Here is an 18,068-nt window from a genome sequence, read left to right on the forward strand (position 1 = left end):
TTGCGCGATGGCCGTCCTAGCTGCCTGGTAACTTCATCAGCTCTCCTCTACCTGACAGCATCCTTTACATTCTTTTTTCAAGGACCTGTCCAGAGGTCAGTTTTTTCCTAAGAAGACTTTCTCTATCCCCCATTCTCCCATCTCAGCCAGTAAGAAATCACCACTCTGTGTCAGGTGGGTGACCCTATCTGTTCGGCCTCAACCGGCCTTACCGTCTAGCCAGTCGGAGGCAAGCCTGACCTTTGCACAGGACTATCTGGTCCTCGTGTGATGGAAAAAATCTCATATCTGGAAACCCTCCCCATTCTAATGTGTGTTCAAATGATGACGTAATACTGCATTTTGACACCACGGAGCACTTTCTCCCTTCAGAGAGTCCAGCTGACAAGCCCCTAGCTCTCACTCTACTCTTCCTAGAGTGCCCCCGCCTGACCTGGCCCCCGAGGCCTCTGCGTGCTCTGAGATAAGCAGAACAAATACAGTAGCAGGCCAGCCCCAACGTCACTGCCCTCCAATGCTCCCAGGCCTGAGGACTCATTTTAAGCCCACCTGGGGCTTTTGCCAGTACTTTATCTGTGTCACCCATATCTCCTCAAAGTATGAGCAAACAAAACCACAGTGCTTTATCAGGCCTTGTAATTCCTTACATCTCTCTTATCACCTGAGATTACCCAATCCTACCAGAGCTTCAGGGATCTGTGCGCAGGATAACAGGACCTTCTGGTAGCAAGTGGTCTTATCACCCTCACAGCCCTTGAAGAGCTGGAGCAGGCTTTCCTTTCCACCCTGGTATTTTTCTTGATACACTTTCAACTTTTCTAAAAGGTCTGTCCTTATAACATGGGTTACTTGTTTTTAGGAGACTTCTTGCCTCAAATTTGGATGGCATTTGTGTCTGAAGCAAATAAATAAAAATATCTGTGATTGAGGAAGTGTTCCCTATGGTTCAGACTCTAACGTGGTCCCTTTGTGTCTTCACCATTGCCATGGTCAGAAAGACACCAGTGCCATTTTATAAAGGAGGAAAGTGAAGCTCGGGTCAGGGAAATGATTCCTCCGAAGTCACAAAGGTTTTAAGTATTGGGGCATGAATTTGAAGCCAGGAATACTATGGACTCCAAAATTTAATGTACCCACTGTGCCAGTGTGTTGAATTCTGGAACCTGGCTGCCCAACTTTGAATCTTGACTTCACTACTTAATTAGCTGTGTGACTTTAGGCAAGTTCCCTAACTTCTCCTTGCCTCAGTTCCTCGTCTGTAAAACAAGATTAATAATAGTGTCTATTTCATGGAGTTGAGAAAAGAAAATGTTTATGTGTGTATGATGTATGTGTATTTGAATCAATTTTTATTCTCTAGTAATGGCTATTAATAATTTTATTTCCATTATAACTGCTGCCTCTATGAAACTAGGCAAAGGAAAATTAAAGCAATTATCCAGGTGATTAAAAAAATTAAACATATGGAAGAAAGAAGAAAGATCTAAGACAAGAGAACAGTGTTTGCTTGTGTGCTTGTCTTGTTCTTTCTTTTGTTCTTCTTTTCCTGGAAGTATATCTATTTCCCTTTTTGCTGTGATAATTGACATCTGTCCTTCTTTTGACTCTCCACCCTAGAAAGCTCTTTTCATTGAAAACATGTGAAAACACACAGAAATGTAATTATTTAGTTGTTCATGGACCTTTCTCCTTTGTATCTCCCTCACGTGCACGTATGTAGAAACACATAAAAGCATACACGTACACACACACTTACCTTTTGTTGGCATGTGAGTACAGGCTATTCCACTCCTATGAGTGTGTGTGTGTGTGTAATGGGAATCAATGCCTCACTTGTTATCACAGGTGCGGTAGCTTGCCTTTCATGAGGTTAAATATTTGTCTCACTCACACACTCCTACACTCTCAGGGCTGGGAGGGATCATAAAAGTCACCTAGTCCAGCCACTCCTCTGATGTTTGAATTGCTTCTTACAACGTCCTGGCTAGGTGGCCCAGTGGCCTGTATTAAAATACTCCGAATGACGAGAAGTTCACTGGCTCCTGCGATAACCAGGACTATTTTTCCATCTTGTTGGAATCCATAGTCAAAGCTAATGCCAGCTCTTCCAGGCTAATAGGGAGCATCCATTTGAATTAAGCTTTAAAGCCATTTTTGGTAGGAAGAGCTATTTTCAACATGTCTGACAACACTGTCTCTACAAGAAGAATTTACAAATTATAAGAATATGCTCCAACAGGAAAAATAGGCAAGGAGTACACATTATTAATTTACAAAGGAAGAAATACCAATAGCTATTAAAGCAACAATACAAATTCTCTGTTAGCTTTCAGATTGGTAAAGCTAAAATTAACTCTGAGGATACTCAGGATTGAGGAAGAAGGTGTAAATAGGGGAAAGGGCAGTCTCCATCACAGCTGGTGAAGTGTGAACTCATAAAAATAACTTTTGTAGAAGTCAATTTAGCAATATGGATCAACATTAGAAATGTGCACAGCGACCCAGAAATCCCGCTTGTGGGATTTTATCTAGATTTTTCTTTGGCAGATGATCAAAGAAGCACACAAATACATATGTGGATGCATGTGTATATGTACGTATTCACGCACACATGTGTGTACCCATAACTGCATTGCTATTATACCAAAACATTGATAGTGATTTCAGTGGTGTACTGCAGAGTTATTTAAGAGGATTATATGGTGCACCTGGGTGGCTCAGTCGTTTAGTGTCTGATTTAGGCTCAAGTCGTGATCTCATGGCTCATGAGTTTGAGCCCCACATCAGGCTCTGTGCTGACAGCTCAGAGCCTGGAGCCTGCTTTGGATTGTGTGTCTCCCTCTCTCTCTGCCCCTCTCCTGCTCACACTCTGTCTCTTTCTCCTTCAAAAATAAACATTAAAAACATAATCATAAAATAAAAGGATTATATATATGTATATAGATGTATACTATATATAATGTGTGTGTGTATGTGTGTGTATATATATATTATATATTGGATGTAATATATAATATATACATAGGGAAATACATTTCAATAGAGAACTATATCTAAGACATATTTTTGAGTGAAATGCCATGTTACAAAACAGCATGAATAGCATAGTCTCATTTCCATAAAATTTATATATCTTAGTCCCTAAATTCCACTATGAAAGAAGCAATCATTTATGTGTATATGTGTGCATACATACATATATCTGTATATATATATCAGAATTCTTGACATATAATTCACATATCATAAAAGTAATCATTTTAAAGTGTCCAATTCAATGGTTTCCAGTATATTCACAGAATTATGGAACCATCAACACTATCTAATCTTAGAACCCTTTCTAAATGACTCCAAAAGAAACCCTGTGCCCATTAACAGTTACTCCCCATTTCCTCACATCCTCAGTTTCAGTCTCTACCTCCTATCTGTATGGATTTGCCTTTTCTGGACATTCCTTAAATGGAATCATACAACACAACTACCTTCTTTCATTTACCGTGTTTTCAGATTTCCTGTATGTTGTAGCATGGATCAATACTTAATTTCTTTTTACGGCCAAATAACGTTCCATTATATGGATATACCACATTTTTTAAATCCATTTATCACGTGGACATTCATCAGGTTGTTTCCATTTTTGGCCCATAATGAATAATGCTGCTATGAAAATTTGTGTACGGGTTTTTGTGTAGACATATTTTTCAATTCTCTTGGATATATATATATATATATATATATATATATATATAAGTGTAATTCTTGGGTCAAATGGTAACTCTATGTGTAAGATTTTGAGGAGCTTCCAAACTGTTTTCCAAAGTGACTGCACCATTTTACATTACCAACCAACAATGAATGAGAGCTCTCATCTCTCCACATCCTCTATACTTGTTATTGTGTGTATTTATTTATTTATTTTTATTTTTTTGTGTTTTTTAAAAATTTATTTATTTTATTTTATTTTTAATTTACATCCAAATTAGTTCGCATATATTGAAACAATGATTTCAAGAGTAGATTCCTTAATTCCCCTCACCCATTTAGCCCATCCTCCCTCCCATAAGCCCTCCAGCAACCCTCAGTTTGTTCTCCATATTTATGAGTCTCTTCTGTTTTGTCCCCCTCCCTGTTTTTATATTATTTTTGTTTCCCTTCCCTTATGTTCATCTGTTTTGTCTCTTAAAGTCCTCATATGAGTGAAGTCATATGGTTTTTGTCTTCTCTGACTAATTTCATTTAGCAGATCCATCCACGTAGTTGCAAATGGCAAGATTTCATTCTTTTTGATTGCCGAGTAATACTCCATTGTATATATATACCACGTTTTCTTTCTTTATTCGTCCATCGATGGACATTTGGGCTCTTTCCATACTTTGGCTATTGTTGATAGTGCTGCTAAAACATTGGGGTGCATGTGTCCCTTCAAAACAGCACACCTGTATCCCATGGATAAATGCCTAGTGGTGCAATTGCTGGGTCGTAGGGTAGTTCTATTTTTAGTTTTTTGAGGAACCTCCATACTGTTTTCCAGAGTGGCTGCACCAGCTTGCATTGCCACCAACAGTGCAAAAGAGATCCTCTTTCTCCGCATCCTCGCCAACATCTGTTGTTGCTTGAGTTGTTAATGTTAGCCGTTCTGACAGGTGTAAGGTGGTATCTCATTGTGGTTTTGATTTGTATTTCCCTGATGATGAGTGATGTTGAGCATTTTTTCATGTGTCAGTTGGCCATCTGGATGTCTTCCTTGGAGAAGTGTCTATTCATGTCTTTCACCCATTTCTTCACTGGATTGTTTTTGGGGTGTTGAGTTTGATAAGTTCTTTATAGATTTTGGATACTAACCCTTTATCTGATATGTCATTTGCAAATATCTTCTCCCATTCTGTCGGGTGCCTTTTAGTTTTGCTGATTGTTTCCTTTGCTGTGCAGAAACTTTTTATTTTGATGAGGTCCTATTGTGTGTATTTTTGATTACAGCCACCTAGCGGGTGTGAAGTGGTTATACATAAATATTTTTTAATCAACACAAATCCAAGTCCAAGCCTTTGTCCCTCTGCTTTGGGATGAAATTCAAACTTTACAATTCTTGAGGCCATAATTTGTGGAAAGAATAGAAAGAATGGAAAGATGGAAGGAATCATATAGTTTGGTTTAAGGTAGAGATGACCAGGAGAGAACACGAAAATATTAGAGTGAACTAGACAGGAAAGGTCCCTTCTTTCATTCTAGACCAAAATGCCTGAAATCAATTTGCTTGATGATCAAATTGCTGAACTTAGATGTTTGCCCAAAATATTTCTTTTAACTGTTATAGCAATTTATATAAAATGAGATGGTTTTAACAGATGTTAAAGATTCTGTAAAGTTTTAGTTGATTGGTTTTCATACCGTCTTCGGAGTACTATTTTAAGGCATATTCTACATGTAGATGCTAATGTTACAGGCTGATTTAATTTATGAAATATTTAATATTCAGAATTCATTATGAGAAGCCAAATTTCTGTATTTCAAATATATATTCAAGCAGTTTGTATTGATTCTGTTCAGGTCTTTAAAAACTAATATTCTACTTTGTCAACATTTTGTATTTTTTTTAGGTTTCTTTTGCCAATTTTTTAAAAGTATGCTCCATTGCCTTTTTAGTTTAATATTATTATTTACTTTTACCCATTCTTTAGCATTTTTTGGCTTTTAAATCAATTCCTTTTTTAATCCCTTTAAAATAATTTCACAGTTATAGATAATGTATACCAAAATTTGAAGCATTAATCATATGAATCGTTTTAGTAATCCTCTCAAGGTGGCTTCAATTCCTTTGAACAGATTTATCCTTTCAAGTCCTATTTTCTTTGCAAGCTCTTAGTAAGTCAGTATATTCCAACTGCTCTTTATTAGAAACCAAATTTTTTCCTTTCATAAAATACAAGAATTATATAATATTTGTTGCAAATCAGAGGATTTGGTGGGATTTTTTTTTTTTTGAGTTTTATATTTAATTTGGTATATTTTGGATTGAGTTGAGGCTCAGTGCAGTCATTTTGCCAAGTGGTTTTGCAGTAATTTGTCAGACCACCTTAGCTTAATGTCCATTTCATGTGGGATTCAAATTTCAGACACTGGCCATTTCTCAAATGCTTGAAACTGATGGAAAATGTTCATTTCATTAAGCAGATTTATGTAACTGTTAAGTATAAAAATGTGCAAAAGGTAACAATTTAACTCCTGGATATCCTGGATAGTTAAAAGTTAATGATTAGGTGTCTATCATATGAACTTTCCCCAAATCTATTTTTCAGTAAACATTTTTGGAGAAAATTACAACTCCATGTACCAGACTGTGCCACTGTTTAAATTAGATTTGTCTAAATACACTTACTTGAGCATGGCCTGTCAGTGCCACCACAATCTGAATAAGCAGCATGTTATTCTTAGATAGTGTTCTCTGTGGAAATAAGTTTCAGTTAGTGACTGACCCAGGACAACGTAGTTAAATCAATGAAAAAGAAAATCAAAATAAATTCTTTTCATTTGAAATACAAGGATTTCTTTTAGAGTTGGCTCCCAGTGTATGACTTCTCTATGATAGAATTTAGGATCTGGTTAGAGCTTATATTTGATATTAAATTGGAAGATTCTAAAGTGAGGCTCTGTGTGAGTAGGTGTTCACCATACAGCTATGTGATGGGCATATGAGCCACTTCGGGAACTACAGCAGGCTCCCTCCCCAAAGCCGGTATGAAGCAAGCACAGTGATTGCTGACTGAAGGTGATAAACATGACAATGGCATTATGGGCTCTGATTCTAGGAAACGTTCCTAGGGGCAGATAAGGCTTCCACATTCTGATGTAAGGAAGAGGGGATGAATCCATTTTTCCCAGAGACCTTTATATGGGCTGAATTTTGCCCCCACCCACCACTAAATTCATACATCGAAGTCCTAATTCCTAATGGTACTCCAGAACGTGACTGTATTTGGACATTGGTCTTTAAAGAGTAATTAACTTAAAATGACATCATTAAGGGGTGCCTGGGTGGCTCAGTTGGTTAAGCGTCCAACTTCAGCTGAGGTTATGATCTCACGGTTCGTGGGTTCGAGCCCCGTGTCAGGCTCTGTGCTGACAGCTCAGAGCCTGGAGCCTGCTTCGGACTCTGTGACTTCCTCTCTCTCTGCCCCTCCCCTGCTCATGCTCTGCTGTCTCTGTCTTTCAAAAATGAATAAATGTTAAAAAAATTTTTTTTTAAATAAAATAAAATGAGATCATTAAGATGGTCCCTAATCCAATACGACTGGTGTCCTAATGAGAAGAGGAGTTTAGGCACGTACAGAGAGAAGACCATGTGAAGACACAGGGAGAAGACGGCCATCTACAAGCCGAGGAGAGAAACCTCAGAAGAAATGAACCCTACCGATAACCTTGATCTGAGACGACTAGCCTCAGAATTGTGAGAAAATACATTTCTGTTGTATAAGCCATCCAGTCTCTGGTACTTTATTATGGCGGCCCTAGCGAACTACCACAACTTTAATCTCAGACTCTCAGCTCTGTGACATATGGTATGGAACGGATTTTAATCAATAATTATAAGCAGATATTCTTTCATTTTAAGACACAAAGCAGTGGTGTTGGGTCTTTTCTGGGCCAGTGGTTGTTAATGGGACAGATTTGGTGGAAGCTATTTCCTGTGCCTCTGTGAAGCATTCAAAGACAAACACTGCTCTTTCTCTCATGCAGGGTAGTGGGGTGTAGGCAGCGGTTCCAAGCGTGGCCTCCAGAGTTTAAGAGCACATACCTCATAAGGTGGTCATGAAGATTAACGTCATTAATATGTGTTAAGCAGTGCCTGGCACGCAATGAATGCAGTCTAAGTGGTCACGGTTGTTTTTATTATTGTGGAGTCAAAGTAATTGGAAATAAAAGGGACCTAAATTATCATTATTTCTTTTCCTCCTAAATTATTATTTTCATGAGTAGTAATAAAAAACTAGATAAGCAGCAGTGAGTAATAGGGTAAGTTCTAGTGGGAATGCAACAGCCTTGGTGTGGTGGGTAGCCCATCACCATTTGCTGCAACCTCTCCTCCTAATTTAGCACCTCTGCCTTTGGTATCTATTCTCTCCATTTCTTTTAATCTTTTACTAACTTTGCCTTTTGTTTTTACATATGTCTTTTTGGCCCTTTTGATGCACTGTTTTCTTTCTTCTGAATCTTGAACGGTCTATATTTTTCAGCCCTCACGTCTAGCACCAGAATCTGACTTGGGGCCTGCAGAATGCCCAGTTGTTTCTAGAATCTTCTCTGTCTGGAGCCCGTTTGAACAAAGTAAATCCTCTGCGCGTCTTCCTCTGCAACTTTCTAAATTAAAGAAAGATGACACTAATGTAAAAAAATTACAGTGCCTCACAGGTTACCTCAAGACTGAGAATGTGATACATTTACAATTTTGAGTTTCAGATTGATGGTGTCTACATCCGAGGGTGGCTGATGTCCTGCTTTTGCTCATGGCAACTCCTGGACTTGATCTTTGATATCCAGGTATTTTCTGGCTTATTCAGGAGGGTTTAGAGATGGTAGGGTAGCTATCAGTCATTCTATACGTGAATTCAATTTAAATTCACTTATGAAACAAAACAAGAAAAAAATCACAACAACAATTCATAGAACTATTCTTTGAAGAGTGTATGTCGCAGGACTCAGAGGTAGAAAAGTTGCGAGTATCAGATTTAGGCACTTTTCTCTAACATGTCCCAGGAAGTGGCAATGAATGGAGACCTCCAGTGAGCTTGCCTTGTGATGAGTTTAGGAAGTCAACAAACCTCACACCATCCTCCTCCTCCCCAATCACTCAGCCTGAGTGAGACTGCTATGGCCAGAATACTGCAGTCCCACTGACATCTCATGGACTTCTAGCAGCAGGGCCCAATCCTTACCAGCAGCCAGTAAGGTTTGAAGTACATGGCATTTTGCTACACCATCACGACTTTGCATCTTGTCTGTGTGGATATTGTTCTTTGGAATTGTGCAGTGGGCAGCCTACACAACCATACACCGTAGCCCCCTTCCAATTCTGACTCCTATGCCTTAGCCCTGTCTGAACATCTTCCACTGAGTACCTTGGCCCTCGGCTTGACTCCTGGTGACCTAGACTGTCTCTTAGGGGACTTTTCATGGACTCTTAACCCCCTGCTCAGGACCTTACATGCTCCCCAACCCTGTCTCTTTCCATTAGTACTTGTCTGTCCTTTAGATGTTGGCCTTGTAAAAGATTACACTAACCTGAAAAATCAGTTTATGAAAAGTTGAGAGTTGCTGCTGCTGACATTGTATATATAGTATGGAGCCTGGATCCTAACGAGATTTCAGTAGGACTTGTTAATATTACTCTTATTAGTGTTATACTGTGTGTTGCTTTAGCCATGCTATTTGTCTTTTAACAGTTGTCTTTAGAGTAAACTATTGACTGAAGAAATGAATCTCTAACAGTAGAATTCCCAGCAATGAAGAAGTTAATTTTGCAAGAAACCTTTATATAAGGATGATATGAAAGACCTAAAAACAAATAAACAAACAAACAAACAAACAAACACAACCTAAAAAGATCACCCCTATTTGGTCTGCTACAGTATCAGAAATTCTGTTATAAGCAAGTGGTTCCTTTAATAAATGGGAATATTATGTAGTATGGTAGTTCTTAAACGTGAGCTGAGCATCAGATGAGTCCTGGACTGCATCCCTAAAGTTTCTGAGACAGGAGGTCTGGGATGGAAGATGGAAATTTGCATTTCCAACAGTTACCCAGCTGATACTGATGCTCGTGGCCTGGGACCACTTTGAGGACCACTCCTGTAGAGGCAAGAATAGTGGGTCAGCCAGAAGAGATACAAGTTCTAGTCCCTCTGGATCTCCCAACATGTGAGATCCTAAACAAGTGTCTTAAATGTCCTGACCCCTGTCTTCTCATGTGTAAACAGGGGGGTGGCCTGGATAGTCTCCAGGTGTCCCTCCAGCTCAAATTCCTTCCAGTTCACATTCTGAGCTGATCATACCACGTGGTCCAGGATGTGCTGAGGACCAGCCATGGCCTCACTTCAGGCAGCTTCCCCTCTTTAGGACAAACTGTGTCGTGCCTTTCATCCCCATACCTAATTCATTCCACAACTGGAAGCATCTGTCTCCCACTCGTCTTTATCCATTTTGCTCATCTCCCCACCTCCCAGCCCTCTGAGAACCATCAGTTTGTTCTTTGTATTTATGAGTCAGTTTCTGCTTGTTGTTTGTTCTGTGTTTTAGATTCCACATGTAAGTGAAATTATATGGTATTCATCTTTCTCTGTCTGACTTATTTCACTTACATAATACCCTCTAGGTCAATCCATGTTTTTGAAAATGGCAAGATTTCATTCTTTTTTATGGCTGAGTAATATTCCGTTGACTATACATACTGCATCTTCTTGATCCATCGATCTATCGATGGACACTTAAGTTGGCTAGGTCATTTTTTTTTTGACATTGAATGATGTGTCATTCAATGGATATACCATCATCTGGATATACCACAGCTTTCTTATCCATCTTAGTTGCTTCCAATTTTGGCAATTACGAATACAGCTGCCATAAACATCAGTGTGCAGATTTGTGTATGGACATATGGCTTCAACTCCTTTGGGTACTAAAGAGTGTGATTGCTGGATTGTCTGGTAAGTCTATTTAGCTTTATGAGAAGCTGCCTGACTCCCCAGTTGGGTGTACCATTTTGCATTCGCTCCAGCAATGTATGAGACTTCCTGTCGGTCCACATTTTGCCAGCATTTGCTGTTGTTAGTGTTCTCTCTTTTGGCTATTCTAGCACGTGTATAGTGGCCTCGCATTGTTGTACTTAACTTGTTCTTAGGTTCAATAATTCCTTCTTCTCTTCAAAGCTATTCTTCTCTTCTAGTCAATAATTAATAATTCATTAATGAAAATAAGCATTAAACTCACTAGTCTAGTAGTTCCTGAAATGTGGCTCTTATCTTCTCCCCTTCTTTTTTTTTTTTTTTTTTTTTTTTTGGAAAGACAGGACAATATTTCCTTATATTCTGGTATCTTTCCTCCTCCCCATTATTTTTCAAAGACTTTTAACATTGTTTTTGAGATCACATTTGCAAGTACTCGGGCATCCAGGGATAGAATTTATTTGGGCCTGGAGATTTGAACGCATCAACATGGTTAGTTGCAATCATTGCTCCAAGCTGTGTTCCCCTTCTCTCTTAGTGATATTTATTCTGTCTTTTTAAGGTTAATGATCCTGATCCTACAGTAGGCACATAAGTAAAGCAGGAGTTAAGCAGGGTTGCTTTTATTTTCCTCTTTTATCCAGAAATAATACTAACCTATCAGCAACCATACAGCAGGGGAATGAACAATCAGAATGGAGGCCTATTTAGGTGCTTGCTGGCTGGACGTCAGGTTACTTTTACTCCAAAGGAGACCTCAGGGTCCTCGGCTCATTCTTGTTCACCTAACTATGAACATAAGCCATTAGAGTGTTGCTGTGTAATTACTTCCGTAATACCGATAAGAACCTGTTTGGGCTCTGGATTATCTTTTTCTGTGTTTGTTTTTGATTATACAACCAAACTGTTAACTCTTTGAAAACACAGACTCTTTCCTGTACCACTTTGTGTCGTCCTAGCTCATAGCAACCTGTTTGTTACTGATATGGATAAGCCAGCAATATTTTGATTATTCTTTAAAGAAAAATCTAAGAATTAAAAAAAAATTGCCACTGGAGCTTTTTTGCCTAATTATCCATGTATATAGAAGCATGTTTTTAACTATTACCGTTGCCCTCCGCAATTTCCCCCATACATACAAACTCCCCCAAACATCTTGCAATTTCTACTTGGTCAAAATATATTTAAGAGTTTAAGCAAGGGGAGCCTGGGTGGCTCAGTCGGTTAAGCGTTTAACTTCAGCTCAGGTCATGATCTCACAGTTCCTGGGTTTGAGCACCGTGTCAGGCTCTGTGCTGACAGCTCAGAGCCTGGAGCCTGCTTCGGATTCTGTGTCTCCCTGTCTCTCCCTGTCCCTCCCCTGCTCACGCTCTGTTTCTCTCTCTCAAAAACAAATAAACGTTAAAAAGTGTTTTTTGAAAAAGAGTTTAAGCAAAAGCCCAGCATCATATCTCTATTATTTCTATGGAAACTTGAACAGGGGAAAGTCTGCAGTTGAAGGTCTCAATTAATCTCTGTTGGACACTTAATTCTTAGGGAGGTTTACTAAATACATCAGGTGCAATTATAAAACCGGAGCTCAAAGAAAGATAGGGAGAGGATCAGAGAATCAAAGTGGAAAGAAAAAAAAAAAAGAAGCAACCTCCAAATGACTCAGCCCCGTGTGTCATCACATTTGTCTTGCAGAAATGAATGGTTTAATGGGTCCTGTATCTCAGGTCAGCAGGCTCGGCCAGCCTATGGGGCTCTGGCTATTCTCGGGTGGGCTGGCAAGTGAGACACCTGCTAGTTTAAGTTCCAAAGGTCTCCTGAGTCATATTACAAATACATTCCTGGGGAATTTCATTGAGGTGCTTTTAAAGCAGTTTATGTGCACTGCACTGCAGTAATGGGTAAACTGGTTATTTTGACACATTGCAAAAGAATGTTTTTGAAAAGAGGAACACTCCTAGTGAAAACAGACACATGATTGAGGGATATTTCATTGTAGCTGTACTCAGTGTTGATGTAGGTGTTTAAACAGCCAGTTCCCAGCTCGCTATTTAAATATCTATATACCGAATTAGTTGTTCACCAGGGGGAGATGTTGGAGAGACGCAAAAATGATACAATTAAGTTACAAATATAGGAGATACAGTCCAAAATATCCCTACTGTCCTCTTTTTCTTCTTTAACGAGTGTCATTATATTTTGATGTGTTTAATAATACAGCAGAGGTTAAATGAAACATGAAAAAGGGATGTACATTAAAATTGAGATAACTCTTCCTTCAGTGAAGTGGAACCCAGCAGATGTAGCAGCACACTGTAATTGCTGCCTGTTTCCTGTCAGTCTGATTAAGTTGCATTGTCCCGGCTCCAAGTGTAAGAATCAGTGGCTTCCCATAGGGCACAGCATGGGATGACGGGCTGAGGCAGTGGCATAACTACGTGCGCCTCCTGCTTCTCCTGGTAATAGTGTAGACATACAATATACATTGATGACATATAAAATCAATAGGCTGTGGAGTGTATTAAGAGCACGCTGTAATCCATCTTCTCAAAGTTACATCCCAGGAAAGCCAAATAAACAATAACACCCTGAAATCTGAGGCCCGGTCGGCCAACCTGTTAGCTCCAGAGCCAATGACTGGAAGGCTCATTTTTTAAGAAACATATATAAGTTTAGATGCCATCTCAGTTTGACAAGATCCGAGATCTGTCTAGCGCTTTTAATTCTAACCCCCATCCCGACTGTGTATTTGTGGTTTCCGAACCATCCAGTCAATTGAAAAAATATTTATTGGGCACAAAAGGAGGTCCAACATTGTGCTAGGATTTGTAGGGAAGAGATCCCAGAAAGGTGCTGATCCATTTGGGGAGACAACCCCAACATAATATGGAACAATTAGAGAACTATTAAAAGATACACTGTGTGAGCGAAGGGGCAGGTTGGCATGCCCTGGAGTAGTGGGAAAGGCCTCGTGGGAGGGTGGAGCTTGAAATGGGCCTTGGAGGACACAAAGGGTTTAGGTAAGGGGAGGGGAAGAGGGAAGGCATTACCACACTGTGAAATCCTGATGACCAAAGCCGTGCTGGTCCAAATGAGCTTGGAAGACCTGGAAGGGCTCTGCATAACTGGAATGGATGGTATAGGAAGCAAGTTCAATAGGGGTTTATTGTATGAGTATCCCAATAAAGCACCACCCAGGAGTGATCTTTCACCCTCTATAGAAATAAATATGTCATTACAGCTATCAATAGAAGCTATTGGCTTACTTTAGTTCCGATGCAACTGATTTCGTTTCACTGAGAAAGTCTCTGATGTGCATTTTCGTATCTAATTTAACAAAATGCATGGCCGCAATAGAAATGGTTGAAAAATGAGAGGAAAGCCATCATTTCACTTGGATATTTGGTCCCTGTGAAGTGATTTGAGCAAGATGTGTCGATCTCATGTAAATATAGCCGATGCTGACATATGATAAGTGAATCAAAATGCACTGTATTATGTTGGATGTCAACAATTTGGACTTCTCACCTAAAAGGGGGTATAAGGATGTTCAGTTCTGGAATCTGCCCTCCATGTGCTTACTTCCTAAGATCTGGGAGAGCAGATGAGAATTATATATGATTATGTATAAATAATGCATAATAACATAAATAATACTACTACATAGACAGAGCTAAGAGGATGGTGTCTAAGGAAATTCAGAGGTGGGAGGGGTGACTAACAACTTCCAGCAATCAATGCATGTTATTTCTTGTATGCAGGTTTGACTCTAGTTTGACTTCAAGTTCTTGTCCTTAGGCAGTACATTTCACTTGGGGTCCTGGCAAGTAAGTTCCTGGCTGTCAACAGAGCTTTGACTTAATAACTTGCAATCTAATGAGAAAGTTTCAGACCTTGCAAAAGAGGAAAAAAAAAAAAAAAGATCAGCCAGTCAATTGATTATTAATAGTGTGTAAGGGCTTGAAATAACTGTGGAATAATCATGGTCCTTCATGTGTCCAGTAAAGGACTATATCCTTTGAGCTGTGTAGACACAAATTGACTGAAATGAGATTGAATTAACTGGATTCATTTGTATAGCAGCTCAGACAGAAAGAAGCCAAGCTGTTTTAGATACTCTTCATGACTCTAACCTGTTTCCCTAGCTCATCCTCCTTGAGCATGACTGGAGAAATTCCAGGGACCCTTCAGTAATTTCACACTTCATACCCTCAGGAGAGTTTATACCGGCAATACTATTGGCTTCTCTGTGGAAGCTGCTTTTTCCTTTTCCCTGGTTCAGGGGGATTGCCTTGTGGCTCTCTGTGATCAACATCCTGCCCAGGAATGGACAGATCTGATGGTCATGACCAGGTGACATGGGTCAGCATCTATTGCAAGGTTTTTTAAGTTTATCTATTTATTTATTTTTGAGAGAGAGTGAGAGCAGGAGAGGGGCAGAGAGAGAGGGAGAGAGAATCCCAAGCAGTCTCTGCACTATGAGCATGGAGCCCAATATGGGGCTCAAACTCACAGACTATGAGATAATGACCTGAGATGAATTGGACACTTAACCAACTGAGGCACCCTGACACCCCTCTTGCTGCAAGGTGTTAACCCCTGGGATGTCCTTCCTATGTCGGTCTCAGTGTTCATTGAGGATGAACAGTTAATCTCTTCTTATCTACAAAGCAGATTTACATTTTTGGTTGCCATATGTATTTCTAACCAGTCTGACATAAATTTCTGGTGGGAATGGTATCAAAGGATAATACCATCAACTATTTTTGAAATAGCTCTTTCCCTCACGCAACAGCCATTAGTTGTTGGACCAAGCTGGTATGACTCTATCCTTTCTTTTATAGCATACACTTTTTTCAGTGATATCTTGGTCCTTCTTAAAAATAGACGCATGACAGAACCATATACTCTACTGTCCTACACAAATCACATATAGTGTCTTTCACATAATGCTTTCTCCTTAAATCAAGTGAGGATAACATTTATTAGGAGATTCTTCCTGTTTGGAAAGCAAATTGCTTGCTAGAGAGGAAAATACAAAAGCACAATACAGGACAATGATGCCTCATGCATATATAGTCCTGAGGTAACCTCAGTGTAAGGTTTCTCAATGTCAGCAGTGTTGACATTTTGGGCCAGACAGTTCTTTGCTGTGGGCACCTGTCATCTGTGTTATAGGACAGTTAGCAGCATCCTTAACTTTTACCCACTATAGGTCAGTAACACCTCTCCTACTATGACAACGAAAAATATTTCTAAACATTGCCAAATGTGTCCGGGGTGAGGAGTGGGGGGGACACAAAATTGCCTAGCTGAGAATCACTGCTTTAGAAAAGCTACTAAAATATATATTTTTAAAAACATAGAACTATTCTACAACAATCATGTTCCCAAATTGAGCAAACATCGCTGGCCTGGAACTAGAACTAAAACTAAGAATTTTGGAAAAGTCATCCAGTCACTATAAATCTTTTCAGGTTTTCTACAAATTAAAGGAATTTCACATAAAATCTCCCTATCAGCTGGTAATCTTTGTGAAATGCCAAAGAATGTGGAAAGAGAAGTTTGTGAGCTATGGAATGGTAGGATTGATAAACATTCCCAGCAAAATTATACAGCGTATCATTAAACAGGTGGTTTAATTTAGAAAAGAAACTGTAATTGTAGGCACTATGATGGGTTTATGAGAACTAAGCAAACAACCTAATTTCTTTTTCTTTATCTTTTGGATACATTGCTAGTTTGGGTAGTACTCAAACACCAACTAGAGATACACAGCAATACAATTCTGATGCTGACCACCTGGGGTGAGCATCCGTTTTGGTAAATTAAGGGCTGGGTCTTCCATAGGATTGCCCTCACTTCAGATGCAAGGGGAGTCTTCTGGACACGCCCACTTCTGGCAAACTGGCTTCTAGTCCAGGAGGTTTCCATGACCAACCCTGCCTCCCCCACCCCCAGGTTTGATAATTCACCAGAACTCCTCATAGAACTCCAGAAAGTGCTACCCTTACAATTATAGTTTGATTATAAAGAATGTGCATAAGACAAGTTCTCGGAAAGAGCACAGAACTTCCAGGCCCTCTTCCTTTGGTGTCAGGACCATCACTGTCCCAAAACATTAGTGTGTTTACCAGCCTGGAAGCTCCACTGAGCTCTGGTTTTTATTGGGGTTCAGGCACGATTAAATTGTTGGCCATATGATTGAATTCAATCTCCAGTACCCCTCCCTACCCTGAAGGCTGAGGAGGCTGAAAGTCTCAACTCTTAATCTTGTGGTTAGTCTTTCTGGTGACCAGCTCTTTTCCTGAAGCTATCTGGGAGTCTACTAAGTCACTTCATTAGCATAACAAAGACACTCCTTTCGCTCAGAAAATTCCAAAGGCTTTGAAGCTTCCTGCCAGGAACCTGGGACAAAGACCAGATGAATTCTTTATTATACCCCAGGTAGATAGGGGGAATTGAACAAATCCAAGTTATCTTTACTTTAGCAAGACAGTTGATAGAGTGTCTTCCCATCTTAGTGGAGAGTATGTAGAAATATTAGCTAGTTAATAGTATGGTCAGTGGAATTCATAGTTAGTTAAATAATTATATCCAAATGGTATTATATAATAGATTAACCTGGAAGAATAAAAATTAAATTGGACCAAAGAAGGCATGCCTATCAAATTTCCAGATGACATACAACTATGAAGGGGACCTAATGTTTTAGGAAAAACAAATAAATATTCAAAAGGGATTCACTCGTAAAGGCAATACAAACACATACATCTCTGTAGACACCAAGGACTCAGGTTCCTTCCATCTTTCCTCTCCATCATCTTTGCTTTCCATTCTCAAGGTTACTTTATGGTTCAAGATGATTGCTGGGGCTTCAACCATGACATTCATATTCCAGGCAAGAGGAGAAAAGGGGAAAATCAGTACATCTCCCAGCTGCCTTAGTTTCCTTTAAAAAACCTTCCCAGAAGTTCCCACCAACTTTTACTTCCAACTCACGAGCTTGTGGTTAGTCACTTAGCTGCAAGAGAAGCTGGGAAACATACTTTTTTTTTTTTTTTAAAGCTGAGCATAAGGCTGTCCTACCTCTAAAACTAGCCAATCAACTAACCAGCCAACCAACCAACCAAACCAATAAATAATAAACTTCAACATCCTAAAAGCCTGAAATAGGACAGAAGCTAACAAAGTGAAACTAACAAGATGAATGAATTATCTTGACTTTATGTTCAAATTAGTTAAAAATGATATCAAATACCACTTCTAAGTATAGGTGAAAAAGTTTGCTAAATAAAATATTACCAAATGTAATCCAGCAATGTAGTAAAGCAATATAATACTTGTCAGAGTAGGGATTAT

Source organism: Panthera leo, chromosome D3 (assembly GCF_018350215.1).
Source record: "Panthera leo isolate Ple1 chromosome D3, P.leo_Ple1_pat1.1, whole genome shotgun sequence".
NCBI lineage: Eukaryota > Metazoa > Chordata > Mammalia > Carnivora > Felidae > Panthera > Panthera leo.